At 41.8% G+C, this 17,217-nt stretch overlaps 1 long non-coding RNA gene across 1 annotated transcript in view; it reads left to right on the top strand.

The window, feature by feature from the left end:
* The first annotated feature begins 255 nt into the window (after nt 1-255).
* The window catches only part of LOC132769887 (uncharacterized), a 41,405-nt gene continuing 24,443 nt past the window's right edge, over nt 256-17,217 (top strand). The window contains exon 1 of the long non-coding RNA XR_009630934.2: nt 256-318. This is a non-coding gene — a long non-coding RNA (uncharacterized lncRNA). The remainder of the gene's footprint in view (nt 319-17,217) is intronic.

Raw genomic sequence — 17,217 nt, 5'->3', positions numbered from 1 at the left:
GACAAGGGATGCTCAGCATGTATTGCTTTGCAAATATATCTATGTTAGGGATCAGAGAGCACATGCCATATATCCAGACTGATCTGCTATCTCTGCTTTGGTAAGAGTAGGTTGCACCTCCCACCCAAGGAGCAGAAATACCTTGAAGCTGTCAGTTTCTCTCTTCTACAGCTTTCCAAGTTCCTTCTGGTTATGTTTCTCTTCCTGTGCCAGGTCACCATAGAAACAGCACTATGTAACAGCATTGCCATGGGAATTTGACTGGCACAGGAAGGGAAATGCACGCAGAAGGAACTCGGAAGACTGCAATAATGAACGGTATGGCAGTTTGTGGATTGTGCTTTGAAAAATATTACAGGAGGAAACAGCCTTGTGACAATTTCTCCATAGATGTTATGCACATAACACAAGACCTCCAGTCATAGAAAGACAATGCACATTATAGCAAAGCAACTATGGGCTATGCACACAGAAGTGACCTACATATAGAAATAGATGCAGGAGGTGGATCCATTTCTATGATATTTTGGGTAATTGGACTGACTAGTAAGTGAAAAATGTTGACCAAAAATCATTTTAAAGTGTGTGTTCATTCCTGTTTATGTCAGGAACTTTGTCAGATTTTGTCTAAAGTGAAACTCAAATTTGCAGGAAAATTCAAAGTTTTGGTAGAACTTTTTTTCTTTTCTTTTTCTTGTTGTTTTATTGGTTTTTTCCCACTCCCCTCCTCCCCTCCTTTTACATGCAACTTATACATCAAACTACAGACGTTACATTTGGAATATCAATCTCAGTCTTAATTTTTCTACTCCACATCTTAGCACATTCTCTAAATAATTCCTAACGGGTCCCACATCCTCTTAGTTATTGTAACCTTTTCAATTTTATCTATATTATTCAATTTGCAATTTGTTATTTCCACATTTAACATATTAACTATATGGTTATACCAATTAGTCAATGTCTATTTTGTTGTATCTTTCCAACCCCTCACTAAAACGATTTGTGCACATGCTATTAATTTTTCTTTTTGTATAAATGAAGAATATGCATGAAGAAAGTTATGTGAGGCGTTCTACCAGGTCTTTAAGAGTTTTCTTGCTTAACTTTAGCTACTGGGTACTGAAGATGATAAAATGATGATGATAGGGTGATTGTTGATGAAATGGTAGAGTTATGTGTATTAGGAAAAAATATATCCTCAAGGCATGTATTATTAGGAGCACCAAGTCATCAAAGGGTTAAGATGAAGCCAGGGTGAAAGTTCAGACATTCCAGGCTAAGTCACCTTTTGGTCAAGGGTTATGTCATATCCAGAGTTGTGGAATGGAGATAAGGGATTCTGTACGTAAGCCAGCGACATAGGGGAAGACTTTCTCTTTCATCCTCAATCTCCTGCTGTAACCTGAGAAACTTGTAAATAAAGTCTTTGAACTGCCCGGCTGGGCATAAACTGTAGCACAAGTGTACTTAAATCAAAGGGTAGCAGAGAGGGAAAGAGCAAGAAGAGCAGTGCAGTGTGCATACCACAAATTCAGAGAATCTCTGTCTGCAAGAGGAAGGAAGGGAAATCCAGTCCTCCCCCTTAACAGTGATGATGTGGAAGAAAGATTAGACAAAGCATTCATAGAATCATAGAATCATAGTTGGAAGAGACCTCGTGGGCCATCCAGTCCAACCCCGTGCCAAGAAGCAGGAAAATCAAAGCACCCCAACAGATGGCCATCCAGCCTCTGTTTAAACACCTCCATAGAAGATGCCTCCACCACACTTCAGGGTAGAGAGTTCCATTGCTGGAAGTTTTTCTATACATCGATTTAAGAAAAGGTTTGTTGTGTGTTCGGTTTTGTGATTTGAACAAATATGTGTCACAAGGAGTATAATGCAATTTGCTATACTAGTTGTTTTGTATAGTGTGTGTTTATAAGTCCCATCTTGAAGAACTAAAGATGTGGGATGATGAAAATTGCCATCTGAGAACATTTTGAAGGCCACATATTGTTCACCCCAAATATAAAGGAAAGTTTCCCCCCACAACACACACACATTTGGTACAATAGAAAGCAAAATGAAACCAAGAACAAATTCAGCTTTTGTGCTCATAATCCATTGTGCTTCAGATATATTTCATAGTTGTAGTTTTCTTTTCCTTGAGGTCATATAGAAATTAAATTGCATTTCTAGCTGAGAAAGCGAGAGAAAGAGAAAGAAAAGTGGGAAAAGAAAGTAAGGTTGCTTACCTGTAATCATGTTTCTTCTAGTGGTAACTGTGAAATTCACACCTGTGGTATTTCCCTGCGTCCACGCAGCTGACTCGGATCTTTCTTGAAAGCTTTTCCTAATTAGGGACTCCAGCCCCGCCCATCTACTCCTAATAAAGCCAGGCAGCGGGGCTTGGAGCCTTAATTCTGTACTGCGAAAGACAGTCGGAGATAAAAGGCATGACAAAATGTGGGGAGGATGGGCGGGTTGTGTGAATTTCACAGTTACCACTAGAAGAAACATGATTACAGGTAAGCAACCTTACTTTCTTCTGCGTGGTACTGTGAAATCCACACCTGTGGTAGACTAGCGAGCAGTCCCACGGATGGCGGGTGTCATGCTAGTGCAGAAAAAAGTACCGCTCTCCCAAAAGCTGTCTCCTTCTTGGCAGCTAAATCCAATTTATAATGGGAGACAAAAGTATGCGGTGTTGACCATATGGCCACTCGACAGATATCATGCAGAGGCACACTGTGCAAAAAAACCATGGAGGGTGCCAATGCTCTAGTGGAATGAGCATGGATCTGAACAGGTAAGTCCAGTCCTGCCATTTCGCAAACTAGCCGGATAGCTGCAACTATCCAGGTCGCCACCTCTGGGTAGAAACAGGAAGGCCCACAGTATCCCTACGGTACTTAACAAAAAGTCGTAGGGACTTCCGTAATGGAGCTGTGCGGTGGACATAAAAAGCAAGAGCCCTCCGCACATCAAGAAGGTGCAAAGACTGCTCCAGGGGAGTAGAAGGATTTGGAAATAAGGTTGGAAGGACAATGTCCTGAGACATATAAAACTATGATGCTGACTTAGGTAAGAAGGGAATGTCTGTGCCCAGCATGACATCCTTATGAAATTTCAGGTAAGGACTATCGACTCAAGAGCCATAAGCTCGCTAGCGCGACAAGCAAAAGTAATAGGCACTAAAAATGCCGTTTTCCATGATAGATGGAACATGTCAGAAGTGACCATTGGCTCAAATGGTGGTTTCGCAAGGGCGAAAAGAACAACCTCCAACCTCCAAGGGGGGCACAGGCCTACTTGGGGCCAGAAATTTCTAAAGCCTTGCAGAAATCTCTTTACAAAAGGATCGGATAAAGGAGAGGGAAGAGAATGCTCGCTTCTAAACGAATCTATATTTGCCAGATTGACCTTCAAGAATGATAATGAGAGTCCTGAATCTGACAGAGAGATCAAAAAATCCAGGAGGAGGGAAGTGGAAGCAGACAGAGGCTGAACCCCTTGCTTTTGTGAAAAAATGCAAAAATGACACCACTTACAAATGTAACAATGTTTAGTGGCAGGGCTCAGGGCAAGGTCCAAAATGCCCTTTACTGGTTGAGAGAGGGCTGAGGCTGGAGCTGCCATGCCGTCAACCGGAACTGAGTGACCTGGGAGTACGGGACTGGGCTGTTGCTCATAGCCAGCAAGTCTGGTCCGAGTGGCAACTGAATGTAACAGCTGCCTGCAAGTTGGAGCAGAATGACAAACCATGGCTGGCGGGGCCACCATGGCGTGATGAGAATGCAATCTACCTGCTCTGCTTGAAGACGAGAGACCACGCTGGACAGCACTGGCAATAGTGGAAAGATGTACAGGAGGGTGGATGTCCAATCCAGGAGGAAGGCATCTCCCAACAGCCTGTCTGGTGGAGGCAAGACGTGCTCCAAAGAATTGGCACTTCATGTTGGCGGGAGAGGCAAACAAGTCCAGAAGGGGAGTGCCATCTGACAAAGAGTTCCCATGCCTGGGAAGGATGAAGGGACCATTAGTGGTCAGTATAAACTGTCTGACTGAGGGAGCCAGCAAGAGAGTTCTTGATGAATGGCACTGATGGTTATGGTATACCAGTCCCCGATTCTGATGATGAGGGCAAGCAAATCACAATCGTGGTGGTGGTAGTAAGGTGGACAATACTGTCCATGAGCAAATGAGAGATAAGGTGCAGTGCCATTTGTACTGCGAGTAACTCCAAATAGTTGATGTGCTCCATGCCCTCTATGGCCGCCTAAGGACCATGGATGGTGTGACCCTTGAGGTGAGCTCACCACACTGAGAGGGAAGTGTCGGTTGCTAACATCGCCCACACAGAGATTGGAGCGATGAGTCCACTAGTTGAGAGACCTGTGGATGGCTAGAGGGACAATGACACATTCATTGGGCTCATCCTGCATGGGATGAAGTGCCCGAAGAAACCAATTCTGGAGAGGCCGAAGGTGCAAACAGGAGAAAGGAGTGGCAGCTGTGGTGAATGCCATGTCCCAAAAAGCACTGGACATCCTTGGCATGGATGTATGGCTTCTGCCAGACTCAAAGAGCTAATGAATGCAGATTCAGAAACCTGTCTTCTAGCAAGTAGGCTCTTGCATGCCAAGAGTCCAATACAGGCCCCATGAATTGGTTGTTTGGATAGGCTGAAGAAGAGATTTTACCTTGTTGATAAAAAGACCAAGCGTCTGCTATAAAGAGAGTAAAGTGAATGTTCCTCTGTAGATACTCACAGGACTGTGCACCAGCAACCAGCCATAAATATAGGGGGAAACTACTACCCCGTGCACCCAGGGATGAGCTGGCATACAGCCATCTCCTTAGTAACACCTGTGGAGCTATGGAGATACCAGAATGAAGAACTTGAAATGAAAAAACCTGACTGCTAGTAAAAAGTGACAAAAATCTACCGTCTTGTGGTCTAATACCACATGAAAAAAGGCATCCTTCAAATCAATGCTACTGAACCATGTCTTGCTGGATAACAGAGGGAGGATGGTTGGTAATGACAATACCTGAAATTTGCAATATGCAATATATGCATAAAATCCTGTAAGGTCCAAACCTGGCCAAAGCCCACTGCCTTTATTGGAAACCAAAAAACAGCTGGGGAAAAGGAAAAAGAAGGAAACATAGAAAGATGTAAAGAAGCTACTGCTCCTTTGAAACAAGTAATTACCTCCTGCTATAACACAGGAGGAGGAGTGGCCCGTAGAGTCCCTACTGGGGACAGTTTGAAAAATTCAATTGCATAAACATGCTCTGTAATCTCCAACACCCATGAGTGAGAAGAGATCTAATGCCATGCACCTAAAAATGATGAGGTGGAGCTCCAAAAACTGGAGCTGAAGGGTTGGAGGCTATTAAAGAAGAGAAAATGCATGCGAAAAAACTATTGGCCCTGATCTTCTTCTTTCCCTTTAGTTTGTTGTCACCCCTGGATAATTAAGCTGAAGGGCTGGCCACCACAATCTAGGCTAGATTGTGGTAAAAAGCCAAACTTAGAAGCAGGCTATGTTCTGCCATGGGCAGTTATCCTGCCATTGCTCTGCCTACTTTGGAGAGGGTAGAGGATCTACACATGCTGGTGGATGGCTGCTGCAACAGCAGCAAACACCTTAGTACTGTATCGGTGCTGTGCTTAGCCGTAGCGTTGTGATGAGAAGCTAAGGTGAGATACTACTGACAGAAAGCCCTTGGGATCTGTTGATGTTGTAGGGGAAGAAGATCCAAATAAGGTGCTGAGCTATGCCACAAGAGCACCTGAGAGGCTGCCAGACAAGCATGGTAATGAATCATGCAAGTAAGTAGGCTAGCAGTGGGGTGGATCTTCTTATCACAGTGGATTAAACAACTTTGACCACAATAAAGTTCAGTTTAGTAGGCTTAACTAACCACTCTGCTGAAAAGGTGCGTATGCAGTAAAGTGCAGTTACAAACTTAGAAATTCCAGACACAGATACAGGAGTTGCCCTTTGTTTTTCTCCAAGCTTAAGCGAATATGGAAGTGCTGGGAGAACTGGGAGAACTGTACTTGGAGCTTGTTTCTGCTGTTGCTCAACTGAGAAAAGCAGATCCTCTAAGCAATCAAGGAGGAAAAATTAGGTAACACATCCCCTAAGGAAGCTGGGATGGAAAAGTCCTCCTCAAGAGTAGGAGAAATCTGCTACTCATAGGAGTCAGAATCTACATCAGACTCATTGACTGGTTGCAGCTGAAGGAAGCACCAGAATGAGCTTAGGAAAAAGTTTTAATAAACTCCTGAAAACCAAAAGAAGGGACTACAAATCCTTGAAAAGGAAAGGAGGGTGCAGTTTGCCTATGCAAAAGAGTAGCAACCTACCTGTTGAGGCATGGGCCAAGTGGAGATGGGGTCCAAAAGACACAGTACTTACATTCTGAGCCGTCACTGAAGCTCCCAGGCAGCATGACGCAGAGGGAGGATAGTAGCCCGAAGGCCCCTCCAAGGAGTTATATTCCATGGGCTTAGACCCAAAGCCTTGGCAGCCATCACTCACACAGGTGGCGTGGCTGCCTTGAGCCTCCCCTCCCCTGAGGGGGGCAAAAACATGGCAGGAATTGTTGCAACCCGAAGGCCCCTCCAAGGCGTTATATGCCATGGGCGTGGAGGCAAAGCCTTGGCTAGCCATCACTCACACAGGTGGCGTGGCTGCCTTGAGCCTCCCCTCCCCTGAGGGGGGCAAAAACATGGCAGGAATTGTTGCAACCCAAAGGCCCCTCCAAGGCGTTATATGCCATGGGCGTGGAGGCAAAGCCTTGGCTAGCCATCACTCACACAGGTGGCGTGGCTGCCTTGAGCCTCCCCTCCCCTGAGGGGGGCAAAAACATGGCAGGAATTGTTGCAACCCAAAGGCCCCTCCAAGGCGTTATATGCCATGGGCGTGGAGGCAAGCCTTGGCTAGCCATCACTCACACAGGTGGCGTGGCTGCCTTGAGCCTCCCCTCCCCTGAGGGGGGCAAAAGCATGGCAGGGATCGTTGCAGCGCCCTCTGCCTGCTGGGGTAAATGGGGCAGAGAAAGCACGGGCAGTGAGAGCAAGCTGTCCTTAAAAAAACAGAGACAGCTGAGAGGCGTGGCTGCAACCCAAAACAAAGTTATTGGCACAAAGCCACAGTGGCAGTTTGTTGCCCCAAACTCTACCAGTTCCTGGGTCTGGAAGGGGTGGTAGGCTGGTAAAAATCTTCTTCCCTCCTGCTTTCTGAGCGAGGGGAACAGAAGAAAAAGAAGGTAAGTTACTGCCCATTGCCAAAGGCAAAAAAGCCTGCGCCTCAGAGGACACGGCATTATTTTTTTTTAGAGGGAGGGAGTGGGTTTGTCCTCCCACTAGCCTAAATAGGATAAACAAAGGTCCCAGAACAAAAGTTGGAATTGCTGTCTGTTAGAGTAGTCAAACTGGAGTCCTAAAGTCAAACCAATAGTTGTTTTAGGAGAGAACACCGAGTTGTTGCTTTCGCGGACAAAAGGAATTAAGGCTCCAAGCCCCGCTGCCTGGCTTTATTAGGAGTAGATGGGCGGGGCTGGAGTCCCTAATTAGGAAAAGCTTTCAAGAAAGATCCGAGTCAGCTGCGTGGACGCAGGGAAATACCACAGGTGTGGATTTCACAGTACCACGCAGAAGAAGTGAGCTGAAGTGTTGCCACAGCTGGATTTTAATAATAAGGTCAGCATACAGATAAATTCAATAAAATTAACCTTTATGACACCCTCATCACCTCATCATCTTGATTTTAGAAAGAGGTAAATAGATTCCATAGAGCAGTTAAGAGTCAGCACGAGACACAGAGAACTATTTTGCAAACTCACAAGACCAATAAAGGAGCGTAGCTAAAATCACTTGAGAGAAGTGCTGCCAGGCTGGTAGGGAAATGTTGCAGCAATAAAATGACAAAATTTGATGGCACCGGCTCCTGCAAAAAAACCATGGAGAGCTATCTATCTTATATGAACAGCCTGCTATATATAGGTTTGAATAAAGGAAACAGCGTGGGATAATATAGGGAGGCTCAGCATGCTTTTCAGCTTTTGATTATATGAGCGCTACAATGTCCGCTTCTCCATTTGTCCGCCAGGCCTGCAAATCAGATAACACACTTTTCTTTCAAGCCATGGGCAACCATGTTTCACAGTGTTTGCATGTGTGTGTGTGTATCTCCATAAATACTTTTTTCAATCTTTAAATGATGTATTTTAAAAAAATGTTTACCAGCAGAATTTAAACCAATAGTACCTGTTTCCATGATAGCAGGTCGAGCAATGTCATTATCCATACCATAAAGCCTCTTTCAAAACGATAATAAGAAAAGGAGAAATAAAATAATGGCATTGTACTTTGCATTATATTTGTTGGTATTTCTGGTACTGGACAATGTTGATTTTGAAAGGCCTTTCATATCATATACTCACAAGTCTTATAGTTTGGTGATATCAGTAAAGAGGATACTTTTATTTGGAGCCATTTGTGTTCTGCCAATACAAGTTTGCTGTATAATGATAACACATTTTCAATGCTTGTGCAAGATTGTTATCTCTCAAATGGTGCTTATTGTAAAGGAGGTTACATGACTGCTTTGCACAAGAACTAGTGGGATTTTTTTGTTTAATTGGATTTAGACCTTTCAACTTCTGAATTTCTATGTGGTTTTATCTTCTTGTAAGCATAAAACAGGTAGACTGATATCATAGGCAACAATGTATCTGCCAAAAACTTGTATGTGGGCCAGTGGGAGTCATTTGACCACAGGGCAACTAGCCCAAATAGATCTTGGCTGCAGCCGAAGAAGCACTCCATCTGTTTCAAGATCCACTGTTTATCTTCCTGTTTCCTATAGCATAATGTCTCTGCAGTTAGAAAAATACTGTTTTGTGTGATATCAAAAGAATATTGATTTTATGCTATTTTAACTTTAATGGATTCTATTAAAGAATGCTGAACTTATTCAGTGTAAATTATTTTTACAGTTGCCAAGATGAAAATCACAGGTCTTGTAGGCTTTCATTTAAAGGTCATATTTTGTGGGAAAATAATGCATTATACATATATATATATAGAGAGAGAGAGAGAGAGAGAGAGAGATTCTGAAAGTAATATTGGGGATGCAAACATAGAGCAAAAATTAATTAGAAGAAAGGTAAGAGAGAGACCAAATGCCACTCAATGTTTATAAGCAATGCTTATATAATTAGGTCCCACAGTTTATGAGTCCATATATGATAATAATTTTTTTGTTTTGTTTATTAAAAATGTATGAAAGTGATTTGCCATTTCCCCATATCTGGCATTTTCTGTGTAGCTCATATAATTTATTTCCTTTTTCTCTCTCTGGCTTATTTATTTTCTCTGTGGGATCAAGAGACTAACCTTTCTAATATTGTTTTAAATAGTCTTCTTTGCTAAGTGTTGGGAGAATTTTCTAGTATGTAGCTATGCAGGGTTTTTTTTTTTTTTTTTTTTGCATATCCACTCACTGCCATGGATTACTCCTTACAGATCTAGTTCATGAATTATATAACAAGGAAAGTTTCTGGCATGGTTTGTCTCCTCTCCTGTAGTATACCAGTTTTTATAACACTTTTTGGAAAGAAGGGAAAAATAAGAAGAACGATTCCTCTCTCACAACATATTTATTTATTGGGCTTATAAAAGAAGGGTGCCCAAGTTCTTATAATGAAACTTCTCTGGTTTGTTGTTGTTAATGAATTTCTATCCTGCAAAGTCATATGACTTTTCCCAATACAGGGACCCAAGGCAGGTTGTGAAAGCTATTATCATTGATTTAATGCCATCTATTCTTTTTCAAAATCTACTGTTCAATTAGTACTCCATTTGACAGATTTCTTGTTTTTAGCAACAGGCGTCGTGATTCTAGCCTAGTGTACAACATTTGCTTATATTCTATGTTCTAAACCTGTCATTTTTATATACATTCTATAACCATTTTTTTTTTTTTTTTGCTTTTGCTGTTAACTCAGACATATGCCAATCTATCATTCAAGGTAATTCCAATGTATGGCAAATCTATCATAGAGTTTTACTGGCAAGCTATGATAAGGGATTTGTCATTGCCTTCTCCTAGGGCTGAGAAAGTGCTGGAAATATTCCAGATTGCCATATCCTGTTGGCAGTCACGCAGGGGGTGTGGGGATCTGTTGTCCCATGTTCCATTCCATCATGGCTTTGCACATTCCTTATCACATGGGGGAAACCTTTTTTGGCGGCTTGACTCATATTTCCTTATGGAAAGATGGGGAGCCTGCCATTATCTGCTGTTGCCATGGAACCGTCCTGGCGGGCATGTAGCCGGGGGGGGGGGGGGGCTTGAGGGGCTTCAGCCCCCCCCCAAAAAAATTCTCATGGTGGTTCGCGAAAAGGCCTTACTGGTGCATTATTTAAACTGTTATATTTATTCATATCATGATCTGATCACCATACTCAATATATCCCATATGCATGGGGGTATTGGGGTAATGATACAAAAGGTTTGCTAGGCTAGACCCTCTTTCACTCAGACTCAGCCCCCCCCCCCTGAAACTCAGCCCCCCAAACCCCCCCCCTGAAAAAAATTCAGCCCCCCCCCCCCGAAACGAAATCCTGGTACGGGCCTGCGTCCTGGAAGGAGTTATCTAGGGTGTGATGGGAGCCATTGGGTTCTGTGGCTAACCCTAAAAATTCAGCTACCACCACCAAATAAAAAAAGTCATGTGATGAGGTCCTTAGACAAAAGTCACATAGTACATTTCCAGGACAGAACATTCAAGGCCTGGTCTCTCAGAGTCCTTGTCCACAAATAATGCTGACTTGCTAGCTGTCAATCAATCAACTTCATTTGCAACCTGTCCCATCTCCCCATGGGGACTCGGGGCAGCTCACAACATGGACAGCAACCATTCGGTACCACACAAATACATAATAAATTAAAAATGCAAATAATAATATAAACAATTAATCATAACTAAACATAAAAAAATGAATCAATAAAACACATATCACAACCACAGTAAAAAGCAAGTTTAAAAGCCAGAACAATAGATTAAAACCCATATCCATTGTTAAAAGACCTACCCATAGGCCATTCCTTATGTGGTAAAGCCAGATATTAAACATTTGATTCTTCATAAGCCTGGGAGCATGTAGTTGTTTTCTGAGAGGAGCATGTCAATAGGAAAATGTCAATAGTAGAATAAATACAAAAAGCTTCCATTTTCAGAGCATAACTGTAGAATTACAGAAGTTCTCGTAAATGCTTGGCATTGGCAACAATTAGAAAACTAGTAACTTGTGTGGAAATATGAAAGAGATTCTCTAGAGCTGAAACATCTAAAGCTGTATTTGGCTAAATTAGTGTCTAAAATGTGTGTGTGTGTGTGTGTGTGTATACACGCCTTCAGGTCACCTGTCAATTTATAGCAATCCCATGAATATCATAAAGCTATATCAGTGTAAATTCTGGACCTTTTCCACAGCATCAGGCAATTCAGAAATCTGAAAAAATAGTGAGGAGCCAAACTTACAGTTCTGCATTATCTGAATTATTTTAGATAATGGGCACCTCTATATTAAGTATGACATTGCATTTAGAAACTCTATCTTTGCCTTTCACTTCAACAGTGTCAAGCAACAGACGTCTGCAAAGATGAAATGTCTAAAAATATTCATATTTCTGACACCTGATATTTTGTAACTTGTGTTGTTTCTTTAAAGGTTAACAAAGCATTGTAAGGTGTCAGGTCATTTGAAATCTTTAAAACTAAGCCACTTTCAAATCAAGTCTGCAAGATATTTCTTCAAAATCATTTCCTAGAGGAATATACTCCATTTTAGTGCAGAAGTAGCTCAAATTCCCCCATCTTCTTATGATTTGCAGATTTCTTTACATTTTTCTTACCTTACAGTAATGAATATATTCCTAACACAACTATCATTAATCTACGTTTGTTTCATACTTTGAAGTATATCATAGAAGTCCCATTCAAAATGGTACTGAATCCAAACATTATTTTTAGAAGTTAGAATATTCATCTGAATGTGTAAGCATCATAACTTATTTGTTGCACATTTGTGTCACACATCTTGTCTGATTTCAACAGCAAAGTGTTTGCTTGGTATTCATTAGCTTTTTGATCTGCCTTTGAAAATTAGCTTCTTTTAGTGATTACTTTAGGGTTTTTTTTTATTCTGCTGCAAAGATGTCTTGTGCTTATCAGGATTGTTCACAGAAGTCCTTAAATAAACAATGGCGGAAGGTGTTAACTACTCTTTCCCAGAAGTGAGATGAAACAATTATTTGCTGTTTTTTTTCTACAACTAGCAGTAGTGCAGGTTATTATGTTCTAGCAGGGCAAGAAAGGTTGCTTCATAAAATAAAGGCTGCAGTACTCTGTATAGTAAGGATAATAATATCGAGGATAGTTTTGATGGTGTGGTGAGTGAATTAGAACCAGACATCCTGAGGAGTGAGGTTGAATGGGCCTTAAGAAGTATTGCTAACAACAAGGCAGCAGGAGATGCTGGGATCCCAGCTGAACTGTTTAAAATCTTGAAAGATGATGCTGTAAAGGTGATGCATGGCATATGCCAGCAAATATGGAAAACACAAAAATGGCCATCAGTCTGGAAAAAATCAACTTATATCCCCATACCAAAATAGGGAAATGCTAAAGAATGCTCAGACTTTCGTACAGTGGCACTTATTTCTCATGCTAGTAAGGTAATGCTCAAGATCGGGCAAGAAAGACTCCAGCAGTTCATGGAGCGAGAGTTGCCAGATGTACAAGCTGGGTTTAGAAAAGGCAGAGGAATGAGAGACCAAATTGCCAATATCCACTAGATAATGGAGAAAGGCAGGGAGTTTTAGAAAAACATCTATTTCTGTTTTATTGTCTATTCTAAAGCCTTTGACTGTGTGGATCATAATAATTTGTGGCAAGTTCTTGGTGGCATGGGCTTACCAAATCACCTTGTTTCTCTCCTGAGGAACCTGTATAAGTACCAAGTAGGAACAGTAAGAACTGACCATAGAACCACAGACTGGTTCAAGGTTGGGAAAGGCATATGGCAGGTTTGTATACTCTCACCTAACCTATTCAACTTGTATACAGAACACATCATGCGATGTGCGGGGCTTGATGAATGCAAGGCTGGGGTAAAAATTGCAGGAAGAAACATTCACAACCTTAGATATGCAGATGCTACCACTTTGATGGCTGAAAGCACGGAGGAGCTGAGGAGCATTCTAAACAAGGTGAAAGAAGAAAGTGCAAAAGTTGGATTGTAGTTAAACATAAAAAAAAACCAAGATCATGGCAACCAGACTGATTGACAACTTACACATAGAGGGAGAAAACATGGAGGTTGTGACAGACTTTGTATTTCTAGGTGCCAAGATTACTGCAGACGCAGACTGCAGCCAGGAAATCAGGAAACACTTACTTCTTGGGAGGAGAGCAATGTCCAATATTGATAAAATAGTGAAGATTAGAGACATCACACTGGCAATGAAGATGCACATAGTAAAAGCAATGGTATTCCCCATTCTAAGCTATGGATGTGAGAGCTGGACCATAAGAAAGGCTGAGTGAAGGAAGATAGATGCTTTTGAACTGTGGTGTTGGAGGAAAGTTCTGAGGGTGCCTTGGACCGTGAGTAGATCCAACCAGTCCATACTTCAGGAAATAAAGCCTGACTGCTCATTGGAGGGAAGGATATTAGATGCAAAGTTGAAGTATTTTGACCACATAATGAGAAGACAGGAAAGCTTAGAGAAGATAATGATGTTGGAGAAAATGGAAGGAAAAAGGAAGAGGGCTGACCAAGGGCAAGATGGATGGATGGTATCCTTGAAGTGACTGGCTTGACCTTGAAGGAGCTGGGGGTGGTGACGGCCGACAGGGAGCTCTGGTGTGGGTTGGTCCATGAGGTCACGAAGAGGCTGAAGTGACTGAATGAAGGAACAACACTCTTTGCCAAATTCCTTTGTGCAAACATAATACAATCTCTTGCAGTATACATAAAGATTTATACATAAATGACACTATTCATTTAAAAAAGAAGCCAAGTCCCATACTTGCAGCCCTTCCATAAAACCATATGATGCCACAGGAACCAGCTGCCTTATGCCACCACTGCAGCAGGGGACTGGCCACACAGTTCAGCCATGCCAAAGACAGTTCAGCAGAGCTGGGCATGGGTGTTATGTTCAACAACTCCTGGTATCAGGGCTGAGGTTTAATAAAACAAAAGCAAGGTAAAGCAAACTGCAAACTAAAGTATTGAGCTACCTACAATGTCAAATGGCTTTCTTCATCCTCTCTTCCTTCGTGCCACTCTTTAGAGAGACTTTAAAAGGTAGATAACAAAATTTAAAAGAAGGAAAGAAAAAGATACAAGCTTTAAATGGACAAAAAGTGTATTAAGCTTCCATTTTTTTTAGAAAACAGCAAGAGCTAATATTACTTGTTGGTGATTGTTTTCAAAATCATGATGTTACCAGTCATTCTTGTTGTTTAGAAAAAAAAGTTTTGCCCTTTATTACTCCAAGAACTAATATATTATAAGTACCATTATTACTGTATAGCATTACTTCCAGGTTCTGAGATCTTTTTACACAACCTAATTGTAGTTCAACGATTCCACTTTAATTGCTATGGTTGAATTCTATGGAATTATGGGGTTTTAGTATGCTGAGATGACAGCATAGAATCATAGAATCATAGGGAATCATCCAGTCCAACCCCTTGCCAAGAAGCAGGAAAATTGCATTCAAAGCACCCCCCAACAGATGGCCATCCAGCCTCTGTTTAAAAGCTTCCAAAGAAGGATCCTCCACCATATTCTGAGGCAGAGAGTTCCACGGCTGAACAGCTCTCACAGTCAGGAAGTTCTTCCTATTGTTCAGATGGAATCTCCTTTCTTGTAGTTTGAAGCCATTGTTCTGCGTCCTAGTCTCCAGGGAAGCAGAAAACAAGCTTGTTCCCTCGTCCCTGTGACTTCCTCTCACATATTTATACATGGCTAACATATCTCCTCTCAGCCTCTCTTCTGCAGGCTAAACATGCCCAGCTCCTAAGCAGCTCCTCATAGGGCTTGTTCTCCAGACCCTTGATCATTTTAGTCGCCCTCCTCTGGACACATTTCAGCTTGTCAACATCTCTCTTGAATTGTGGTGCCCAGAATTGGACACAATATTCCAGGTGTGGTCTAACCAAGGTGGAATAGAAGGGTAGCATTACTTCCCTAGATCTAGACACTATGCTCCTATTGATGCAGGCCAAAATCCCATTGGCTTTTTCTGCCGCCACATCACATTGTTGGCTCATGTTTAACTTGTTGTCCATGAGGACTCCAAGATCTTTTTCACACATACTACTCTCAAGCCAGGCATTCCCCATTCTGTATCTTTGCATTTCATTTTTTCTGCCTAAGTGGAGTATCTTGCATTTATCCCTGTTGAACTTCATTTTGTTAGTTTTGGCCCATCTTTCTAATCTGTCAAGATCATTTTGAATTCTGCTCCTGTCCTCTGGAGTATTGGCTATCCCTCCCAATTTGTTGTTGTCTGCAAACTTGATGATCACGCCTTCATCTAAGATGTTAATAAAGATGTTGAACAGGACCGGGCCCAGGACGGAACCCTGCGGCACTCCGCTTGTCGCTTCTTTCCAGCATGAAGAGGAAGCATTGGTGAGCACCCTCTGGGTTTGCCCATTTAACCAATTACAGATCCACCTCACCGTAGTTTTGCCTAGTAGTTTTGCCTAGTTTGTTTGCCAGAAGGTCATAAGGGTCCTTGTTGAAGGCCTTACTGAAATCCAGGTATGCTACATCCACGGCATTCCCCGCATCTACCCAGCTTGTAACTCTATAGAAAAAAGAAATCAGATTAGTCTGGCATGACTTGTTTTTGATAAATCTATGTTAACTATTAGCGATGACCGCATTTGTTTCTAAGTGTTTGCAGACCACTTCCTTAACCATTTTTTTCTAGAATCTTGCCTGGTATCGACGTGAGGCTGTTTGGGTCATCCTTTTTTCCCTTCTTGAAGATTGGGACAACATTGGCCCTCCTCCAATCTGCTGGAGCTTCTCCCGTTCTCCAAGAACTCTCAAAGATGATTGCCAATGGTTCCGAAATGATTTCCACTAGTTCCTTCAATACTCTTGGGTGTAGTTGATCTGGCCCTGGGGACTTGAACTCATTTAGAGTGGCCAGGTATTCCTGGATGACTTGTTTCTCAATTTGGGGTTGGATGTCCTCTAATCCCTCACCCACTCCATCTTGCTGAGGTTGAAAATGACTTTCTTTTTGGGAGAAGACTGAGGCAAAGAAGGCATTAAGTGCTTCTGCCTTTTCCCTATCCCCTGTCAGCATTGCCCATCTTCTCCTCGAAGAGGTCCTATCGCCTCCTTGTTCTTCCTTTTTCTACTGACATAAAAAGAAGCCCCTTTTATTATTTTTAATGTCCCTGGCAAGCCTGAGCTCGTTTTGTGCTTTAGCCTTGCGGACATTTTCCCTACAGGAGTTGGCTATTTGTTTGAATTCTTCTTTGGTGATTTCTCCCTTTTTCCACTTCTTGTGCATGTCGCTTTTGTGTCTTAGCACAGTTAGAAGTTCTTTGGTCATCCATTCTAGCTTCTTTGACCATAGCATGCTGTAGCTAAGAATCTAAATTTCTGTCCTAAACCCCATAGGAAATAGCATTGACAGTTAAAGTAGAATCATAGCATGACAATTGTATAGTAGTAGTACTAGTAAACCCAGATATGTTGTTTGTATGCATAATTGTCAGCTACACAGTCACACAGGACAACAAAACCCACAAGTAATCATATGAGAAAAAGAAGTTGAAAAGTTAAGAGGCTATAGTTAACACTCTAAAAATTTGTTCTTGCTTGATATTTTAAAACATAACACTCCAATGGAAGCCATTTTTGCCTACATGGTATGGAACTATAAATGCCAGTATTTGCTTTTTCTAATGCTCATCTGGAAGTAAGCTTTGCCCATCACACAAAGGATAGGCAGATGTGAAAAGAAGCTTCTTATCTGGTTAGTCTCACACTTTAAAATGTAACAAAATAATACAAATATCCTGAAAGTATCTATAAAATTATTTGGTCATAATGATAATAAAATATAAAAAGGGAATGGGGAAAGGATGTAAGTTCCCTTCATTAAA

The sequence above is a fragment of the Anolis sagrei genome, chromosome 3 (genome assembly GCF_037176765.1).
Source record: "Anolis sagrei isolate rAnoSag1 chromosome 3, rAnoSag1.mat, whole genome shotgun sequence".
Taxonomy (NCBI): Eukaryota; Metazoa; Chordata; class Lepidosauria; order Squamata; family Dactyloidae; genus Anolis; species Anolis sagrei.
The sequence above is the reverse complement of the archived record's forward strand: the minus strand, read 5'-3'. Positions and strand labels throughout refer to the sequence as shown.